The 22,906-nt window shown below is 36.7% G+C and overlaps 1 long non-coding RNA gene across 8 annotated transcripts; it reads left to right on the top strand.

The window, feature by feature from the left end:
* The first annotated feature begins 715 nt into the window (after positions 1-715).
* On the top strand, positions 716-21,569 carry LOC143861888 (uncharacterized). Of its 8 annotated transcripts, XR_013240049.1 has the most exons (10): positions 716-854; positions 2,117-2,340; positions 9,048-9,282; positions 14,864-14,999; positions 15,310-15,357; positions 17,116-17,527; positions 18,865-19,042; positions 20,214-20,278; positions 20,677-20,775; positions 20,957-21,569. It is a non-coding gene; the product is annotated as an uncharacterized LOC143861888 (long non-coding RNA). The 8 variants fall into 8 exon arrangements; XR_013240052.1 differs by lacking the exon at positions 9,048-9,282 and having other exon boundaries at positions 18,942-19,042; XR_013240050.1 differs by lacking the exon at positions 9,048-9,282 and having other exon boundaries at positions 18,884-19,042.
* Positions 21,570-22,906: the final 1,337 nt, after the last annotated feature.

Raw genomic sequence — 22,906 nt, 5'->3', positions numbered from 1 at the left:
GAGAGAGAGAGAGAGAGAGGGCTGGAGAGCCGGAGAGAGCCGCGGCCGGAGAATCCGTCCGGAGAGGGAGTCGCACAGAGAGAAGGAGAGAGAGCAGCGTTAGGGTTTTCTTTCTTCGTTTGCTTTTTATCTCATTTTTAAACACCCCCCCCCCCCGCCCTTTTTATTTTACTCCACACAACCCATTAATATATTCAGTAACATAACACCCCCCCTCTTTTACTTCAACATCTCCCCCCCCAACTAATTTTTTTTTTAAAAACATCTGGTGCGTGTCGGGTGCGAACGTACCCGATACGCACCCGAAACTCAAATTTCGTTTTTTCTTAAAACCCATCTTTGGGTGCGTACCCGGTACGTACCCGGGACATACCCGAGCATACCCGTACCGGATACGCACCCGACACGGGTACGAGGGCTTTTTAGGGGTACCGTCCTTCCTTGATTATCGGCACAACCATGTTTTTATAACAACACAAACCAAGCCGTATTTTCTTCTTTAATTGGCTTGTAAGTGCATTTTGGAAAATGTAATAAGTTTTTCAAATACTAAAAGATAAGATGTGTTGGTGTAAATATCAAAATATGGCATATAGTGTAAACAGGGTCCAGCTGGCCCGAGGTATCAACCCTTAGCCCGACCCGACCCAACGCTGGCTCGGGCCTGCAAAAGTGAACCTAAGCCCACCCGAGGGTTGGAAAATCCGCCCAGACCCTGTTCGGGCTTAGGCCAGGCTCATAAGGCCAAACTTTTACCCCATTGAGCCCATTCCAAAGAGAAACTAAATGCAAAATCGAGTGGTATCCATATTCTTCTTCGAAGGCCCCGTCTTTGATTTTGGATTGAAAATATGGTAAACCCTACATTTTCTTCACTTTCCTTTTTAGTTTCTCCCTTTCTCTGTTTATTTGACATGGTTTATATACTTTTTTAAACTGAGACACTGTAAAAGGCTAAAAACCTTGACAAATCAAATTAGAAGTTACATGAGAAACGTTCTCTTATCAGTTTAAGAACTATTAAAAACGTGAAACTTTTGTCACTAGAACGAATAAAGAATTACATATTAAATTTCAATTATGGTCTTACTCAGGTAAAATCCCTTTCTAGAGAGGATACAATGACTTTTAGATGAATTCAATTACTGGGTACTTTGTTTTTTGTATTCATGAACCTTAGAGACACCTTATAGGCAAGGTTCTGAAAATCAGAATCGAATCTTAAATTGAAATAAAGTTCAAATCATTTCAAATTGTAAATTGTAATTTCTTTTTTCAGATTTTTGTACAAAATTTGAAAAATATAAACATATACAAAACAACAATAAAATGAGTAATTATCTATTTTTCATTCAAATCCATTAATTTAATTTGAAACTTCATGATTAGGAATTTAATATAATATTATGTATCGTACCATTAAAAAAGAAAAATATAATAATATGAATCGTTTACTAACAATTCGCCATTAGCCAACTTACACACTTTCATCAAAACCTATGCATATTGGGTAATTATCTCGAAATTAATAAAAGATACAAGTTCGTAGTCTCAAGCGTTAAATAAACATATCAATCTTACATAAAATTGTAAAACGTCATTGTCTTCGTCCTCATTATCATCAGCATCGCTATTTCCTTGGTTCAAAAGTGGAGAATGTGAGATGAGTTTTACCATCTGAGGTTAGTTCACACTCTAGAGCATCTATGTATCGCTCATGTCCTCTAATATTATCGGAGGACACAATGCCCCTAAGCTTGCTTAATTTGATATTTCCTTGGTCTCTTTAAATGGAAAATTTGTTAATTAGGCGATGAATGTGGACCTTAAAATTGTATGTTTGATTCCTCTTAATTGATTACATAGATGTTTGGAGATAGGACCCACATGGAATGCCAGATAAACTTGGTGTGGAATGTATTACTCTCAGAACTTGGAATTATATGCACGGTCGTATTTTGAGAGTTTCTGTATATATTCCTTTTATTCTGAAAATATACTTTCATTGCATAAAAAATATTTGAAAATGGGCCACATGCTAGGGTCTTATTGAGAACTGAAGCGTTCATTGTTAGATTCTGTCTATTTTCTTTATACTTTTGCTTCTTATGATCAGATTATCATGCCACTCTATGTATGCAAGGGGATTTTGTGGGATTTATCTGCTTAGATGGTATGACTATGGCATGCTAGTGGTCCTCAAAACATCATATCCATTCTTTTTGGCGAAATCTTCACCGGTCAGGAGGGCAATTTTCAGTTATTCAGAGGATTGGAAACTTGTGCTACAGCCAGCTGGAATTCCCTTTGCATCCTAATTCAGCTACCGTGTCCAAAAAGGTATTGTTAGATCTCTTTATACAATCATCTGTGATGCAGTACAGGCTATGGGAAGGGTAATAAATTCAAGAAATTGTAGGGATGTGCTAAAGTTATAGATCTTGCAGAAAGTAAACAAACTGATGTAGGATATTGTATGAAGGGAATCTTAGAATGTACAGAAATAGTATATGAATCAATATAGGCATGGAACTTAGGATCAGGAATGAAGAAAGAAAGCAAAGATAGAATCCAAACTGTTACAACACAATCGTGTACTGCGAAATCCAGCATAGATTTCCGTCAACCGTGCTTAATACAGATTTCGGTCCTTTTTATAGACAAGTTCCAACGAATATTAGCATTAGATTCCTAACTAGCTTTGAAGTTAAAACGCCTCAATTACCAACGATCCTAAATAAAACAAATCTCCTAACATACAAAAACACAATACATTCATACTTGCACTATTTGAGTTAAAGCAAAAGCTAATTGAAACAAATAACTCCCTCATGTGATACGACAACCCTCTTAATCCCTAATTTTACACATGAATGATTTGATCATAGTCAAACATGTCACAAAGTGGTTCCTCCCTGCTTGTGGCTCCCTTTTTTTTTGGACTTGTGGGCCTTGTTTCAACACTTCTTGAATCACCAAAGCCCCTGCCTCTCGTTATTGGATTTCATGAATGATGGTCCTCATAAATCTCTCCCGCTTGAAATGGCTCGACCTCGTCAAGTGCATAGGTTGATCTACCTCAAAAGAAGATTGTTACTGAACATGATCAATTGAAGTGCGTAATTCAAACTTCCTATGAGTACCTCTTTATTCAATTATGAACTCATCTAGGCAGTAGAGATGCATAGCACAAACTCGACACTCCACGCAATTCACTAGAGGTCAGGAAATTCAACATCGCCACACACTGTCAAACTTCTTGGTTTCCTTGGCTGAAATTTACATCACTTAGGAACTGTTCGTTGAGCTTTCAATTGCACCTCTAGCTGCTCTATCTGTTCGATCATCCTCAACAACGTAGATCATCCCTCCCGTTTAGGTCTTACTACCTCTTAACACATTAGGAACTACAACTCTGACACTAGCTGATGTAGGACGTGCTATGAGATGGGTAATAAATTCAAAAAATTGTAGGGATGTGCAGAAAATTACATATCTTGTAGAAATTACTGATGTAGGAAAGCACAAAGGGGGCTCTGATACCAACCGATGTTGGACGGGCTATGGGAAGGGTAATAGATTCGAGAAATTGTAGGGATGTGCTTGAAATTACAGATCTTGCAAAAATTATTGATGGAGGAAAACTCAATAGGAAATGCTCTGATACCAACTGATGTAGGATATCTTATAAAGGGAATCTTAAAAATTAAAGAAAGAGAATATGGATGAATATAGGCGTAGAACTCAGGATCAGGAATCAAGAAAGCAAAGATAGAATCAAAACTGTTGCCACACAGTCGTGTACTCTGTAATACATCAAAATATACATAGATTAGAAATCTATGGCAGAAAAAATAAAAGAGAAGTAACAACAGATACATCTATCCAATATTACGAGGATTAAAGGATTTAGAGATGAAGAAAAGATTAGAGGTTTGACATATGTATTAAGTACAATTGATGAAAATATAAAAAGATGAAACATAGATCACGACTGTCGAATGCTCAAAAGATTAGAAACAAAGAGGTTATGGAAGGATGAAAAGAATTAGGATTAATAAAGAAGAGAGTTTCTAACGAAATGAAAAGAGTTTAGGGTTTAAGAAAGTTTTTTAATGGGAAGAAGAAAAAAATGTGGAGATTGCGTTAAGAAGAATACATTTTCTGAAGATCCAATGTAAGAAGAAGATAGAAGAAGAAGAAAACGATAGTACTAAGATAAATCTTCTGATCCGTGGCTTCAATTTACATTGCTTAGGTACTTTTCGTTGAGTTTTCAATTGCACCTCCAACTGCTTTATCCATTTCATCATCCTCAAAAACACACATCATCCCTCTTGTATAGATGTGTGTTATTGTTGTATTTAAATTCATAACTCTTGTTCTATTTTTATTGCACCATTTTGTATTTAGTAATCATATTCGTTGAAGTTTTAGTGATCGAGGGATTATCAATCAGTGCTTTGTGATTGTTAATGTCATAATAAGAGAATTAGATACTTTGGCGAGACAAATGTTTCGAGTTATGGGCGAGATCCAATTCTTGCAGTAAGGGTTGGTCGAGGCCATGCCGATGGAGGTCGATGATCCTTAAAGAGAATTCTAACAATCAACCAAAACGTGTCCAAGGTGGAAGTCAAGCTCAAACCCAACCGGGAGTTGGAAATGGGGTTCAATTTGGTGGAAATTGGTATGGATAAATTCAGGGAACCAAACTTAACATCTGGAAATGGATGATTAAGCCTTCGTCAAACTTTTGCATAAGAGGAGTTGTACTTCATCGAACGTGCTATTGAAGATGAAAGTTTTGAAGTACTGCCTGAAAAAAATTCGTGATCTACACTGTATCTATTTGGAGGTGGCGAATGATTTCGAGTTTTATGAAGAGTCTGTTTTGCTGAATATTATAACGGACAACAGGGTCTCCAATTGATGAGTGAATTTATGATGCATCCATTGATGAATTCATGAAAAAGGATGAAGACTACACCGTTGATGGAATCTCACTATTAATTTTGTGGGTTAAATTCAATTTCACTAATTTAGTCTTCAAAGCTTCTGAACAAATTTCTCAAATAAGATAAAGACTAAATTCATGGTGATCATGTGAACTTCCATCAAGAAGATGATATAGTCTTTTCGAAAATAACTGAACAAGAATTTTTGAAATATATGAAAAAGATGTGGTTCTCTATTCCAACTACCTCATACAGTGGTAGGGATCTCGACACTATCTTCATTCAAAATTTGAAGATAATTTGGTTGGGTGATCAATTTGTTGGGGCTGAATTTTCTCCAACCGGGAGGGAGTGTTGTAGTGTGAATCCATAGGTCCGTTAAACTAGAAATTGGAGAAGGATGGATTCCAAGAAATAAATTTTTATGAATGTTGGTGATACTATTTAACTCTTGAAATATGTCTATTTTGTTTTTGAAAGCCCATGCTTTGGGTGAAGATGAGATTATTTGAAGCTTCTAGAGTTTCCATTTTGCATCAAGGAGATTGAAGTTGAATAAGGTTGAATTAGTCATGGTTTATAATAAAAAACAATTTAGGATAGAAGGGTATATATGTTTAGAAGACATTTGGGTTAGCTTGGAAAGTCTATACTTTTGTCATGAAAGAATTCTATCTTGTTTAAGGGTATATATATATTTAGAAGAAATTTGGGTTAGCTTGGAAAGTCTATACTTTTGTCATGAAGAATTCTATCTTGTTTAGAATATTTTAAAGCTGAAAATCATATAGGAAAGGTCTAGGATGGTTTTGATTAATTACAAAAATTGAAATTTATGCAAATATTTTTTGCCTTCTCTGTTATTTTTTGTTTGCGGCACCACCTTATTTTACTCTCTTTGTCATTGATCGAGCTATATGTTTGGTTTTGTTTTGGGTTGGATTTAAGTATATAACTCATTACCATTCTATTTCTGCTGCACCAAATTTCTCTTGCTCATTATTTTTCTTGATTTTTCATTTAACCGCCAATTTAATTGCTCAAACTAGTTTCTGATAGATTATTGGTGGTGTAAAACCCTTGGTGACCGAGTGTTAAAGGGAAGCCCTCGTAGGGAGGGAGGTCATGTGCTCTACTGCTTCTGGGTAATGTGAGTTGTGCTTATTCTCGCAAGAGTTTTCTTGGTCTTGATGTGGTTCTGGCATTGTTCACGATTAAGGGTGTCAATTTTGGCTCGGGCTTGGAAGCTCGCTCGAGCTCGGCTCGAAAAAAGCTCGGCTCGAATCCTTAACGAGCCGAGCCAAGCCGGGTCGCCAGGCTCGTTAAGCTTAACGAGCCGAGCCCGATTTAGGCCAGGCTCGGCTCGGCTCGGCTTGTTAAGGCTCGTTAAGAATTTAATATATTTAAATATATATATTATATATTAATATATACACTAAAAGGGTTGTCCAGGGAGTGAAAGGGGGAGGCAAAATATGTCACTTCATTTTTGGAACCCCATTTGTTACTTGGACCACCCCCCATAGTGTAAAAAAAGTAGTCAAATTACACTAGATAGGGCTGTCCAGGGAAGATGAGGGGTGTGAACTTAATATAACCCGAGCTCGGTAAGGCTCGCGAGCCTGACCGAGCCGAGCCGAGCTCGAGCCGAGCTTTTGAGCTTAACGAGCAGAGCCGAGCCTGGCCAAGCTCGGCTCGGCTCGGCTCGTTTACACCCCTATTCACGATCCATGGATCACCACGAGTATTTGATGAAGATGCTTGCGGAGTTTGCAACTTGTTGACTCGGTTGGATGTTTACAAGGGGAGGAAACAATGTAGGATAATGAAAATTGAACTTTGCATGCAATATGTATGTAGTCAATTCTTCTTGTTTTTTTAACAAGTTAGCCAAATCTTATTAAAGAACAAAGAAGATGACCGAGATGGTCTGTTCAACAGACAAGAAGAAACAAGAGAAAAATACAAGCACAAAGAAACTCAAGGAGGGAGCTCATCATAAAGAGCCAATGCCGCAAGCAATACACCCACTCTAGCCAAGCCATCTGCCACCTCATTTGTCGAACGTCGAACATGGTGAAATTCAATCCACCTAGACTTAGCTGTGTCGAACATTTCATCAAAAAAATTGTCAAATCTCCATGGAGGCTTTTGTGGTCCGTTTAGCCACCGAATAACATTGGAAGAATCTCCCTCCACTATAACCTTATCTCGATCATCTTGAGTTACAAGATTCAAGCCTTGGTATACAGTCTTTACCTCGGCTTCCGTGGCATCGGCTATGCCAAGCGGGCTGCCAAAAGCCCACAATACCTTTCCCTCATCATCTCTAAGAACACCCCCAATACTGGCAGGGCCCGGATTCCCAAAACTGGATCCATCAAAGTTTAGTTTTACAAAACCCGGTAATGGAGGAATCCACTTTTGAACCAATTTTTGCTTGATCTCCTCACAACCACAAACCTCTCCCCATCTTTCCCAGAGGTCGAAAGAGGAGAGAAAAGCAAAAGAGGGAAGCGACTTAGCCCAAGAAATCACCAAAGCAATGACTTTCAAGAAAAAGAATTGTGCATTCTTGGCCCTTCCTTTAAAGATCCTCGTATTTCTTTCCTTCCATATTACCCAAATGATTGCCAAGAAACACATCTTCCACAGAATTCTACCCTTGCTTTTCCAAGGCACCTTGGACCACACTAAAAACAAGTCTGGTAAATTTTGCGGAAAAACCCAACAAATACCAAACCTTCGGATCACCTTGCACCAAATCTCCCTTGCTACCTTTGCAATGGATTAGAAGATGGTCCACTGGATCCTCATACTCCATACACACAGAACAATGATTGACAATCAAAATCTTCCTTTTCCATAGGAATTCCACCGTTTGAATGTGATTTTTCAGAGCCGCCCATCCAAAGGTAGTAACCGAAGGTGGAGATTGAAATTTTCACACACTTACAATTTTGGAGGACACCAAGCTAGTCACAAGATGACTATAATAAGATCTGACAGAAAAATCACCATGTGTGTTCCATATCCAGACCCTTTTATCAACCCCATCACGTTTTATATACATTTTATCATGCATTTCCAACAGCCTTCCAATAAAATCACCATGTATGTAGTCAATTCTTAGTATTTCAAAATCCTGATTCGGACCCGAACTCGATGATGTGGCCCAGGGGAGGAGAGTAGAAGAAAGAGGGGGAAAGAGAAGAAGAAGAGGAAGAGAAGCAGAATAGAAGAAGGGAAAGAGAAGAGTAGAGGAGAAAGAGGTGAAGAAAGGAGAAAGAGGGAATGAAGAAGAAGACGAGAAAGGGAAGAAGAGGAGAAATAGGGGAGAATCTGTATTCTCAATTTATTAATTCATCAAAGTTCTAAAGTCCCTAATACATGAGGGCTTATATAGGCAATTGAAATAACCTAGAAATAAAATAATATCGAAAATAAAAGCCCTGAAAACTAAAACATGGAAATAAAAATCCTAGAAACTAAATAACATGGAAATAAATTCGTAAGCTGTCCTAATGGTCAAATCTGCCCGTTATGGGGCCTACAACCTTCATCACTTGGCCATTGTAAAAGTGAGCCGACTCAGCAAGTCAATGATCGACGCAGTTAATTTTTTCCAGTGGTGAATGAGATGAGAAACATCACAGTTCAATTAAGTACTCCAAAATCTATTTTGCCTGTTGCTCTTATATCATTGTGAAAGAGAGATAACACACTACTGTAATGTTGAAAGTAAGATCCGTTCAATACATACACAAAAGACATAAAATGGAATAAAGAGTAATGCAACTTAAATAAAAGATACAAAATGCCCTTATAGAGACAATCAACAACAAGTATTAGTACAATTTTACTTGGAAAATGGCCCTTTGTTTTCCTTTTTTATTGTGGTATGTATGCTAGGACAAGATGAATAAGTGGTTGTTGTTTTGCAATAGACGTTTTGTAAAATGCATGCTTGGACATGCTGAATAAATTTTGGTTGTGCATTTAACATCATTTGAAATAAGCAACATGTGTTTGAGTGATTATTGGACTCACTATTTTCTAGTAAATATTTAAACTAGTGATTTCTATCAGGGATACTCCAAATTATCCAGTGGTTCAGAGTCAGATTTATCAGAAGTTGATGATACGACAACCTCACAAAATACTTCGAGGATATCTTCTAAATTTGATAGTGAAATACTCCATGACACGCTTCTAGACTCTTCCAAGTTAAAAGCGAGAGATGCCAATTTAAGTGCCGTGAATGGTCGTGTAATGCTCATTGATGGAACATCTATCATCTATAGAGCTTATTACAAGCTTCTCAGTATGTGGCAAAATGTTGCTATTTGTTTGTGTTTGATGCTGAAGAATCGTAGTAAATTCATGCTATATATATTGTCAACTCATCTTGTCTGCTTTCTTAGCATTGATTTACTGTTTTGAGTAATGCAATTGTGTGACAAGGGGTTCTATAGCCCATGGCATTCTTATAAGTACATGGATTTGCTTTTCTTCGTAGATGATTGACTACATATCTCTGTTTTTATATGACAAGCATATGTAGTAGGAAATTGCCTTGTAATGCCCGTTGTAAGGTTTTTATGGGCGATGGATTTTAGCTACCTTATAGTGGAGTAACGAGGATTGTAGAAGCTACATTTGTATATGTTTCTAACTCATTTGTCTTCCCTCAAAGCTTAACAATTTTTTGGGGAGGACACTTAACCTTAAGACTCTGTTAGAGTGGGGTGGAGGTTGGGGGGTGGGGGTCGGGTCGGGTTGAGCTTTTTCTAGAAAATGAATAGGAATCAACCCGAACACAACATGATTTTAAGGTAAATAAACCTAGACCATTCTGCATTATCCAGATAAAACACAATTAGATCTTTAGAACTTCTGTGAATCTCTATGACGGCTTTGTACTCAAAGAATATATGACATTCTTCTAGAATATCGAATTCACTTCCAAATTAGTCTACAATTTTCAAACTTATTTCTCTACGTACAAGCTTGGCTACAAAGGGGATCAAGTCAGGAACACTAATTCTGTGACAGCAGGGTCAGCTTCATCAGGGGCTCTATAGGTTTATAGTTTCACAAAATAAGGTTTGACATTAATGTACTTGTAGGCAAGCGCACAAAGGTCAAGAGAACATAAAATGGAAGTCCTACGGAATCATTTTCAACTAACTTTGGCACATATGCAAGAACACATTTTCTGTTCTTAAGAATCTTCCATTCTGATTACAAATTTTACAAAGTATGAATCCCATGCCACCGGAAAGGATATGATATCAAAATAACCATCATTCTAGATCCAAGGATTGAAGTTCCCAGAAGCTTTAGGACTAGAAGACTCAAAAACCAAGAGAATATCACTGATAAAACTGAAAGGGCAACATACAAGAATCAAGAAGTCCAATTATGAGTTCTACACGGAGCATAGTATGACATACAAATCTAATACTGAAGCTTTTTTTTAATGGTAAAATACACAGTTGCTAATACTGAAGTCTTGGGCCTCTTTGAATACCTTTAAAAATTATTTGCACATGGTCTTATATGCAAATGGATTTAAAGTTTCATACAATTATTTGAGTTATAATAAGTTGAAATATGGCACGGTTAATGGCTTCCAAATAGGCCATAATGTTCTATTTGCAAAGAAGAGTAGAAGACTAAACTCAAATAATTTTATTTGCAAACAAGGACCGTTCTTGGTGGCATCTAAAGAGGTCCTTAGTCTCTAAAACAGCGGAAAAGATGATTAGAAACTAAGCTTCATGCAGTCGTGAAGTTCCTTCTCAAACATAAAAGCATTTTGTTGTTTCAAGAAATTCTGTAAACATTTCAATCATTGAGAAAGTGTGGGAGGTTCTATTTATTTTAGAGTAAATTAAGAAAAGAAAAAATTCAAAATCTTACTGTAAAAGCCCTTCAAATGTGGATGTTGACCACGAATGAGTTCAGTGACCACCTCTAGCTGCGAATTACCATCTTTAAATGCAGGCAAATGAGATTCCATAAATGACCTGCCACATCCAATATTAAACAAGAATTAGAAAATCCTATGACTAACCCAGAATTGGATGCACTAAACACAGAATATTTGAGTTGGCCAGGAAAAAAAGCCAATATATAAGAAAGAGTTTTAAGCATACACAATCCTGAACAGATTACAGTTTTTTTTTTTTTTTTTTTATGGAACTTTTATCAATAGAATATAGGAAAAACAAGCGACCTAGGAGGTCAATACAAGTAAGAAAAGAATATGTACAAAGAAAGAGAAAGACCTTAAGGAGGAAGAAAGTAGAAGATCTCTAAACCTTGCTCTATCGACTCCTGACAAGGCCAATTGTCGGCATCATTGATAAACGACCTTTTATGGGCTAACAATGATCATAAATAATGACTTTACAAAACCCCAATCTGCACTTGGTAAGCAAATTAAGTTTACAAACCAAACGCAGCTCATATAACTACTAAAGTAAACACCCGTGTTGCATGGATTCTTTGCTCCCTATGCCAAATCCGCGTCGATACGTTTCGATACGCGAATTGTACATGGATTCTTGTGGGACGCATCCTGATTTTTTTGGTAACCGTGACCTGCACGAATCCTTTTTTTGGGGCGAATCCGACACAATGTTTTCTCCTTAAAATATGAAACCCGTATATTTTTCCTTTGAATGCGTTTTCTTCTAAACTTTTTTTTAATAAAAACACAGCCCGTCTTCTCTTAATAAAAATCCTAGCGCCACGACGCTCCACCCGCAAGCATAGACCCCCTTGCCCCCTCTTCTTTGACTCCACCCGCAAGCATAGACCCCCTTCCCCCACCCTCAAATTTTTCAAATTTTAAAAATTTTTATTTTTTATTTTATTTAATAAAAATTACCGAATCCATGAATCCTACTTTTTGGGGTTTGCCGAATCTAACACCTCGGAGGATCCCAACACACTAAGTCAGCAACTCAATGTCACTAGCTTTGTTAAAACTAAAACAACACCAGTCTTCTAAAAATGAAACTGGAACAAAACTGGACCGGTTGTCCAACCGGGTTTACCCAGAGATAAAAGTGCAATTTGGTTCTATGGAAACAAGTATATTCTTGAGAAAACCAATTTAGCTGGTTCATTGTTTCAACCAATGTTTCAAAACGCGAACACAAATCAAAATGCAGCCAAAGCAAATCCTAATCGGCTCGAAATGACTTGGTTGACTGTGGTTGACGTGGCAGAGTACTCGGTTGACACGGTCATAAATCAGGAGAGTCAAAGGAGATTTGATTAAATTTGTAGGGCAAAACGCGGACTCAAATAAGAATGCGGCCAAGGCAAAAGGGAGTCGACTCGGGGGAGTCAACGATGACACGGGGGAGTTTTGAAACTATGGTTTCAACAGCCAAATTGTTTGCAGAGAAGGTTGTCGGGATAACCTGCCAATTTTATAGCAGGATATAGACCTAACATTACATGAGGAAATATGATTTGGAATCAAATTTTCAACCCACTTTAACCTGCACGTTTTACCACAAAAATCAAAGCATAACCCGGGTCAAGCCGACCGTCAAAAGTAGGAGCTTCAACCATCACTTTATTGTGACATCTTCTGTTTTATCCTCTCTGATCCTATCTCACTCTCCAAACTCGTCCCAATCTGAAGGAGAGAGATTGTGTCGAGGTCCACAACCTTGACCGGGGTCATAACCTTGACGCTGTGTTGCTCATGTCATGGAGCATATCCAGATAATGGGGATCCTTGTGCCATGTAGCATAACTTGGATGTTGGGGACACTCAAATCGTAGAGCATATCCCGGGTGTGGGTGCCTAAAAGGTGGATGAGGAGAGGATCCTGAGAATAGGTGGTTGTGGTTGGACATGGGAAGGTGCTGGGGCATGTGTAGGCGCGTTTTCAGCCAAGGGTACCTTCTAACTCTATACAAACGGTGTAGTCTCTAAGGCTAGAAGACATGCCTGGAAATCTTGGATAGTGGGATCCACGCTAAGTGGGACTGCAACCCTTCAAATTTGGTGTTTAGGCCTTCCAACAACTTAATTTCGGTTGGATTCCATAATCAAGATTTCTTGGGAAAACCGACAAAAAAAGAAGACTAATCTCAGGATAAAGAGACGACTTGTGCTTAAGATGGTTTGGACATATCCAACGTAGGCCTTTGGATGCTCCAGTGATAATACGCGACTCATGCCAAGTTGATGGAGTAAAAAGAGGTAGGGGCAGACTAAAAGAACTTGGGTAGAAACAGTGAGGAATGACTTAATAGCTAGGAACAGAGAATATGACCTTGGATAGGAGAGAATGGAAGAAAATGATCCATGTAGATCAACCCAACTAGTTTCAGGATTAGACTTAGTCATTTTGAACGGGGTAGATTCTTTCACCCTCATCATGAAAATTTTCTAAAGGATTCATTAGCCGACCCCAACTGGTTTGGGACAAAGGCTTAGTTGAGTTGAGTTGAGTTGAATCTCAGGACAAAAGAATGAATGGATATGAGACCTTAAATCATAGGCTCGGATATGATACCAAATCTGGTGTAGGACGGATCAAACTTGCATGGGGTTATCTAGAAATGGAATGAATATGACAAATCTAAGAGTAAATTTAATTATATAATCAATCTACACATTAGCATGCAAGTAGCAAGAATATCACGAAGTTACAATTCTCACAATCAGGAAATTTCACCAACCCTACAAAGAATGTATTTCAATCACACGTACAAAATCTCAGAAGGTCTCAAAACAACATCAATATATCTATGAGGAAGATTCTATACCTCCAAGAAGACTATTGGGCAAGTTTAGAGGTGCCAATTAGACACATGCCGTGAAGTTGCAGATTGATGACGGTATGGTGTAGACTGGTGTGGTAGGGAATATGAATGAAACAAATGGGTGAAAACTAAGGGTTTGAGTCCTAAAATAGGTGATTAGATTAGGGGGGAATTTCTTTGAGGTTTATGATAGGTTTGGAGGGATGCAAACATATGTCGGGGAGGTGTAGAAGGATGCCCACAAGGTGTAAATTAGTTTTGGGACAAGACGAGAGGGGTGCGGGATAACGATGAGTTTGAAAGATGATTTTAAGGTTGAGAATTTTTTTAATGGATATTTTAGGGCTTTTGGATAGAAGACAAGTGAAAAATAATGCAAGAGAGGTTTTGGGTGAGGTTGATGGAGGTTTGGGCACTCGAGAAGGTGGTTTATTGGAAAAAAGCAAAATTTGTAAGCGAAGATTAGTAGAAAAAATAAATGGAAAGTAATAAGAGGTAATCTTCTCTTATTAGAAAAAATAAATGGAAAGTATACCAACATCATTGATTCATTTCTCTCCTGCCTACTGAATTTGCAATCCCATAGAGGTAAGTCAAAATTCCAAAGTCCTTTAGTTTTCTAATGAATTTTGGGTCTCTCGAACCGACTTAAGTATGGTATTTGAAATCTCATAGAGGTATGTCAAAATTCCAAAGTCCTTTGAAATTTGACCTGTCCCCCCTCGCACCTGGAACTTTGGAACTTTTGTATAAATTAAATTCATTCACCTTGAGAGTTCTGAGATGCGTTTTGATGAAGCAGTTGATAATTTTTTTTTGGGCTTTGGAGCTTGCATAATTAGAGGAACTATATGGGTCGGAACAATAGGGCTTTTTACCTTATTTATGTCTATTCTTCTACAATCAGTGTGATACAGAGTCTCTTGGATTTTTCTCCCTTTCTATTTTATGGTTTTCCTTCTAGAGAGAGCTTTATACATTACACAGAGAGAATATTTGATCAGACTAACTTTTGTTTTTTCTTAACTTTTCCTTATCATGTTTAATTGAAATAATCTTCTTCCTCTCCATTTTCATTGGAATAATCTTCTTCTTTCTACATGTAGGGTTTTGCTCCTCAGATCTGGTTGTTTCTCCACGGAAGCTGCCACTCCCAGTTCCGGAAATCAGCAGAGAACTTAAAAATAATTTCTACACCCACTTTCCGCGTAATAAAAAAAAAAACATTGTTTTATTTATTTGGTAAGTCATTTGATATGTTATTTTCCATCATAATTTGGTTTATTAATCAAATGGCTTCAAATGCACCTACTTTTTGGGCACAAATTCTTATATTTAAAATTACATTACTATTGATATGGAAATTTTATTGTATGTCATTATTTGCGTTTGGAAAAACCCATTTTGAGCTATACAGTTGCTATGTTATGGAGCCAAAGCTTTGGCTTGCTTCTTATCTATCCATCATGCTTTTGTTTCATTAGTAACTTTGATACATCTCAGTTTTTTTTTCCTTCTAAAGTCTTTGTTTTATTGATTTCCTTTATTGCAGATCTTTGAACATGGTGGCCTTTACAAAGATACTTCAAAATTTGATAAGGTAATTAATTATCTGCAGTTTATCTTTATACTCTCACATAACAGATACATAAAATTGAAATAGGAGAACGAGGGTGATGATATTGCACTACTCCCTTTTATATTGATATGAACACCACTCTTTATTTTGATGTGCTAGCTGATATATCCATTGGTTGTTGATATCAAACTATCATGTTTCTTGCCCTGAACTACTTTTGTTCTGCATTTGTAGCTTGCTAACTTCAACCTTTGGAGAGAGTAACTTAATATATAGTGCTTTTATTTGAAAAAAAGCACCTGATTGACATTATAGAAGAATGTCATTGTCCCATAAATTTTGTTCTCCTTTATTCCAATTCCAAAAAAGATAATTTAAATGGAATGTTTGTTTGTCAAACATGTTCACATTTGATATCTTAGCATGTTACGAGTTCTAATTTTTTTTTTTTTTTTTGATGTGTAGAGTTCTCATTTGTTGATGTGTTTTGAGCAGTTAATTATCACACATCACACAGGAAGTGCCTTGCATCAGATTTATTTCTATTAGTTCTCTTTGAACGATTCATATTTTTAACTTTTTTAGTCTTCTGAAAGCATACCCTTAGAGCTTTGATGTAACATGCCTCCTAGATGTAGATTCAATTTGCATGCCACATAGATGTGGATTCAATTTGGTTCTTCTCTTCTCTTTTTTTGTCTCTATTGATTCAATTCTGTTAAAATAAGGCCTATTCTTCTTGTCTATGCATTGCTGTTAAACCTTTTGCTCTCCCATTATCTGTAATTAATATATGTCATGTTGGATATGTGATAATGGAATTGTGTCATTCTGTACATGTGTTTACCTTAATGAAGCTCCCTGTGTCTTGCCTGAAAAAAAATTGGAAATGGTGTTTGTAGTATCCATTGTTTTGTATTGAATGTTATAATGTGTTTGAAATGCATTAGTTGTTTGAAATACATTAATTAGTTTTTTCAATTGTAGAATTGAGGTACTTGTAGAGCACTTTGCTTTGTTGATTTGAAAATCTGACCTTTTGGTTTCTTTCTTCCTTTTCACTTTTTGTTACATCATTTAAGGATCATAAATATTTGGGTATGAGATGTATTTTGATATGCAGTTAGTTTTCTTTTTTTTGAAATTGATATACAGTTAGTATTTTGATGCTGTTAAAGTATAAAAGATAAATAACGCCTTTTTCCAATAGCTTAAGCTTTTGGAGAAGTTGGTAAGTTAACATGGTATCAGAGCCAAAGTCATGTGCCACGTGTTTGCCAAGTGAGCCACACGTGCGGGGGAGTGTTAAAGTATAAAAGATAAATAACGCTGTTCTCCAATAGCTTAAGCTGATGGAGAAGTTGGTAAGTTAACAGATGCTATTTTCTCGAGTGTTTCATCCATTGAATTCTAGCATGATAAGCATACAAAAAAAAACATAAAACATCCAATGCTTTTTAAACATGATATTAGCAGGCTTTAAATTTAGTTTTATTGACATTTTAAATCTGCTATTACTAACTTTTAACTTTAGTTTTCTGTGACCGTATTACTGTTCTTGTGGATGTATATTCCTTCATCCACTATTTTTTTCCTTTGAATTCTTACAACTTGCATGTATTCAATACCTTGAAGCTGGTGACTACCTTTTGGACATTTTTTTGCCTTTTAGCATACTTTACATACATGTTATAACACTTCTCTTCAATCCACACCTCCTTTTAGCTAATTTTAAAAGTTGTTTCATCTTTAACATATTGATTCTCTTTATTGCTGCAGATATTTATTAAAAGGAAGAACATAAAGTCCAATGGTTTGGTAAATGGTTGAGTACAAAGCCTGGTCGATCTGCTTGCCTTTGAAATAGTTTTTCCCAAGATAAGTAAAATTACTTCATTTTCTCTTTTTCAGCTACGTTTGCTTGCATTACTATCCATTTCGATAAGTAAAATTATGTTAGTATCCATTTTGATATTGTTTTTGATGAAATATCATATTTGTTGTGTTGTCATCAACTTACTATTTTTAGAGGTATGGCTTTCATTTTTTTAGTGGGATTTGTGTCAATTTTTATGCTTTTTTAATCTATATATCAAATCAATATTAAATCATTAAAGTTCGTTATATGTGCAGATTTGACAACATTATAAACAAGGAAATCCCTTTTAATGTGGTTTACAAGGATGACAAGGTATTGTTGGTTTGAAGAAGATGCTGTGTTTAATTATATAAGTTTTTTTCTGCTTCTCTAAATGGTTGAGATGAAATGACTAATACTGTCTCTTTCTATCTGATCTTCTATAAGGATATTACTGAAAGTTGCTTTAAAACCTCTGCTTCTACAATTTTGTGGCCTTTAGTTTGGTCGAAATGGCATGGCATTCGTCACATTTCCTTTCCTCCTGCTCAAAACTCTGAGAAGTAACTCTTTTAGGGTTGCCTTTTGTTTCTATTCTTCCATGGTTCCCAAAATACTAATGAAGACGAAATAAATTGTAGTTGTTTTTGAAGGAAGCCAAAAAATAGGAAATTAATTCTTTCTTCGAAATGTCATTACGTGAAACCTGAATATAATGTTACCTTTCTGTTTAGTACGGTGAATGTAGATGGGTGAAGTCTAAAACCTTTTTTTTTGCTAGTCAAACTCATTTTTTTATTGCTTCCTGCTTCTTATGCTGTCTTCTTATAGATTTTCTTGCGCATCTTCAGATATGCAGAGCTTTGTAGAACTTGTATAGAAGCTAGATAAAGAACCCAACTTGCCAAAAAACACCCGAACAAGAAACAAGGGCAGCATATCCCAATCACAAAGCCAACCTTCTAAAAAGTGGGCTTAAACATCATACTTTCTGCATTACTAAATGGCCAAATACTCCATAAGCACAGAATTTGTATCTCCATAAATATTGAGTAATGGTGTCGATTGATTTAGAGTTTCCATACAAGGTTGCACAGTTTTACAAATCACATCCATAGGTATTCTATCTTGCTCTCAGGAAAGTTAAATTTTTCTGTTTTAGGAGTCATTCATTGGATATTCTCAAAGGCTTTATGCTGCACTAACTGCTTTATCAACGAAAGTCTCAGTTAAAAGTGATGGCATCACTCATTCTTTCCTATAGTAGCCTTCTCTTATCCTTTTCCAACATATTTCTTAGTTTCATATCTACATTCTTCATAGCTTTGTCCATATTTACAAAGATCTTTTACCTGGCCAGCACTTCCACTTTGAAATTTGTGATTATTGGGTGCTTCAGATCCTTAATAGCTTATGTTCCGTTTATGATTGTTGTTCAAACTTTTCATCAATCTTCATCTGAAGGATTCGGCAAAACATTATCCTTCAGTTAGTGGTTTTTTAATCCATTTCGTCATTTGTTATGTCATTAGTAATTTTTGCAAGCACTTCTTAGGTTGTTGTGGTTTTAAGCGTCACTCCCGATAATCGGGAGAGGCACAAGACAATGCGGAATTATGTTGTAACAAAGTGCCATGTGTTCTCTCACATGACTGACAGCAAGCTTTCAGTCCTCTAATTTGTGTGCAGGCATTGCAGTAGTTACAATAATGGAGATTACAGCATTCTTCTTACTCATAATGCTCAGGATATGGAAGACAAACATTTGGGCGATTAGATTGGTCTTTGTAGTGCTTGGCTGAACAGAGCTCATATATCTTTCCTCAGTCCTCGAAAAATTCAAACAAGGTGGATACTTTCTACTAGCCTTCTCACTTTTCCTCATGATAATAATATGGGGGTATAGCATGGTTCTACCTTTCTTCCTAATTTCTTGATACTATACGGGGTTGAAATTATTCAGCAATATGAACTTTATCTGATAATTTATAGGAACCGGCTATAAATTGTTTCTAATGATTTTTTTCAGGCATTATTAGCTTACCAAGTGTTGGGGTATGGAGAGAGAGGGAGAGAATTGAGAGGGCATGAGTGAGGAGATGGTGGGAAGTGGCTGAAAAATATGGGAAACAAAAACTCTATTTTGAGCAGAGTTTTTCTTTTCCCTGTTTTTTAGCCACTCCTCGCTCTCCTGCTCACAACTTCTCATCTCTATCCTTTTTCCACCATCGTTGCCCCTCTTTTGCTACTTGATAAACTAATATATTGTGGAAAAAACTGTCGCGACTTCTAAACATGGCTTTAATTTATTTTATTTATTTCATTAGTAAGCTAGGCTTGAACCTATGACCTCAAGATTACAGATTTGAGCCATGGGCTAAACCCCTTGGGCCTTGTTTGTTTTGGATTTTTAGAACTGACTGTTACTTCCAAACCCAATTAAATTTTGGGTCCAATAATTGGATTTGGAACTCACAATTTGGTCCTCAAAATCCCAAAAAAAAAGGCTTTATGAAATTCATTCAGACCTTTGTATGAATGAATTGGGGCCTTTGACCTCACAATTGGTTGTATATGTGTCTATAAATTGACATGGACACAATTGAAGTAACTTAAATATACAAGTTTCCTATTCAGATTTTGTATGGTTCTATGAGTAGTTATTCATACATGCATGTTTTTATTAGTCATTTACCTTTTCTTTTTCATTTGATCTTTGCTCTTTTCTCGATGATTTTTTTTGAAGATATGACTTTCTTTTCCTTTTTAGATCTTCATGTACTTTAGCAAAGGTCCCTATCCATTGGTTTTCTTCCTTTTTCCTATTTGAATCATGTCTTTCTTTTGTTTTCATTTGAAGCTACTATTTTCTTGAATAAGCCTTTAACTTACATATTTTTCCCTTGCATAGGCTATGGCCTTTTAGGGTGAAGTCCTTGGGTGTATGTATATTACTATTAAAGCATTTGCTTTGGAGGATTCCAACAAAATTTATTTCATCTCTTTTACGTATTTTCAGGGTGTGAAGGGGGGCTGCTGGTCTGTTATAACTCGAGATTTTTTTAAAAAAGCACCTTTTTTCAGGTAAAATCTATGAATAAATTATCTTTCATCTTTTTCTTCTTGGGTTTGGAAGTTCCCTTTTCTTTGCATTGGTGAAGTTATAAGATTGGCTTTGACTTGAAGAATGGAGATATGGGTATGGGCAGTTGGCATACAAGGATGTGCTTCATTAGGAAGTTAATTTCTAAGGGATTCTTCCTAAGCAATACTATAAGATTAGACTAGATGAAACCAGCAGCGGCTAGGATAATAATGAAATAACCCCAAAGCAGCAGTTGTAGATCTTTCTGCCGTTTCTTACACTTTCACACACTTTTCTTCATTTGCTAAGCATGCTTTCGCCATAATCTTTTTATACTTCTTGATCTTTCTTTGTCAAATCAGTGTTCTGATTTTTATTTTTATTTTAATTTTATTAGTTTCTTGGTGGTTATTGCTTAGCATTCTCATAGCTATTTGGAGAAATGCAAGTTCCTTTAGGATGGTTCATCTGCAAAGTCTTTGAGATACAGTGGAAGGTATTTGGACACACTACCCTGCTAATATATATGAGTTGGAATTTTTTCTACAAGTGATTTGATTGATATGATTTTTTTAATGGTAATTTATATGAATTAGATTATTCATGCCTGTTCACTACAAATAAGAACCAAAATTTTCCTGGGTCTGATGTTTTTGTCGCAATGGTTTTTGGAGAAGAATTGGATCTAAGAGCTATGTATGGCTTCTGCCTTGAAAGACCAAAATCTTGGAGTGTATACACCAGTTCATCACAACGAGCAGCACATGAGGCACCATAGATGCATTTGAGCATTTCTGTGAACCATTGTGGCGATCTTCGAACATTTGTTATGGCCAACATCCTCTTTCCTTAAACCTAGAAGCAGAGCTGAAGGATCCCTAGAATCAGGTTCCATGAAAAATGAGGCTTGTTTTATAATGCATATTGAGCGATGAAAGTTGACACCGTATAAAGCTATTGTATTGCTAAAAATGAGATCTGTTTTTGCATTCCCAGAAAATTTTACTCTAAAAATTTGTGATGTGGGTTCTAGACCCGATTCACAAAGACCCGATTCACAAAGCTCACCATGATTCAATACCAGAGGTAGTGCAAATGCTGGAACATGGGCCGGAATTATCATTTCTCATACGTGTAAAGTGCACACAACTGACAATTCTTTCTTGTTATTACTATTTACATGTTTGGGTAAAATTAAAGGAACAATATAATACTACAAACAAGACAGCAAGACATCTATCTGCCCTTCCAAAACTCATTCAATCTCGGATCTCGCTGCTTACTTCTTGATTTTTGCATCTCACTGTTGAAAAAAATGAAACACAAAGTTAGTAGCCATACATCTCTCTCTCTCTCTCTCTCTCTCTCTCTCTCTCTCTCTCTCTCTCTCTCTGTGGGACATTAAAGTTCCGGCGACCGGAAAAGTTTCCCCACTACCGGAAAGATTCTCCAAAAAAGGACCTAAAGTCGTTCCGATGGCCAGAGAGGGAGAAAGAAGCTTTTCCGGTAAGCTCACTATTCAAACACGCTTTTCTCAGTATCTATATAGGAAATACAAGAAAGATACTTACAACAATGACATATTAATTAAGGCTGGATGTGGGGGCTTTAACTTTTTTCTCAGGCAATCTGAACGATGGCGGCGGCGTCCTCATCTGGTTGATCCCAAGTTAGAGAGAGAGTTGTGGTGGAAATCGAACCAAGTGGTGGTGGATTCCCATAAATATAAAAACCATAGAATTGAGGCCTCGGTCGATTATATAATGGAATGATGGGGTGTCTAGATTGAGAATTTCTCTTCCAAAGTAGTTTTTTATACAAGTAGTAGAAAATGCGAAGGCATGAATAACAAAAGGGATGAAAAAAACCCATATCCTTCCCTCTAATTCTCGGTAAAGAAAATTGGAGTGCAGAGAAAATACGGTGAAATTCAGTAACAAAAGAAAGAGGTGATGATGGAGACTAGCGATCTGGAAAAATATGGTTGAGCTCATGGCAATGAAACAGATGAGGTTGGAAGCTATTGCAATTTTCATGGGTAGAGGCACATGTTCTTGGGGAGGAAATGAAGAAAAACCTATAGTTACGGACAGGGTGAAGACGAACAAGAGCTCCTTCATCTTTCTATCACTAATCACACCCATTATCGTCGATTTTCTCTGTTTGTCCAATGCCCATGGGTGGTTTTTATAATGGGTGGTTCTATAGGCAAAGTTCTTTTTCTCGGTAGCTTCTTAGAATTTTCCATGTGAAAATCTATGACAAAAGAAGTCAAAAAACCAAATTCAAGAAATGTCGTTTGTGATCCATTTAGTCACAATCTCACATATTAGTCACCATCTCACATTAGTCATAATGTGACCCATTTAGTCACAATCTCACATTATCGTCAATTTCTTGAGAAATGTCGTTTGTGACCCATTTAGTCACAATCTCACATATTAGTCACCATCTCACATTAGTCATAATGTGACCCATTTAGTCACAATCTCACATTATCGTCAATTTCTTGAGAAATGTCGTTTGTGACCCATTTAGTCACAATCAGTGTTTTAAAACTCCCCCGCGTCCGCGTTGACTCCCCCGAGTCGACTCTCTTTTACCTTGGCCGCGTCCGTGTTGCACCG

This window comes from Tasmannia lanceolata, unplaced genomic scaffold (genome assembly GCF_043159265.1).
Source record: "Tasmannia lanceolata isolate RefF3 unplaced genomic scaffold, GAP_Taslan_0.1 ptg000037l, whole genome shotgun sequence".
NCBI classification, from domain to species: domain Eukaryota; kingdom Viridiplantae; phylum Streptophyta; class Magnoliopsida; order Canellales; family Winteraceae; genus Tasmannia; species Tasmannia lanceolata.
This window is presented reverse-complemented; position numbering and strand designations above follow the sequence as displayed.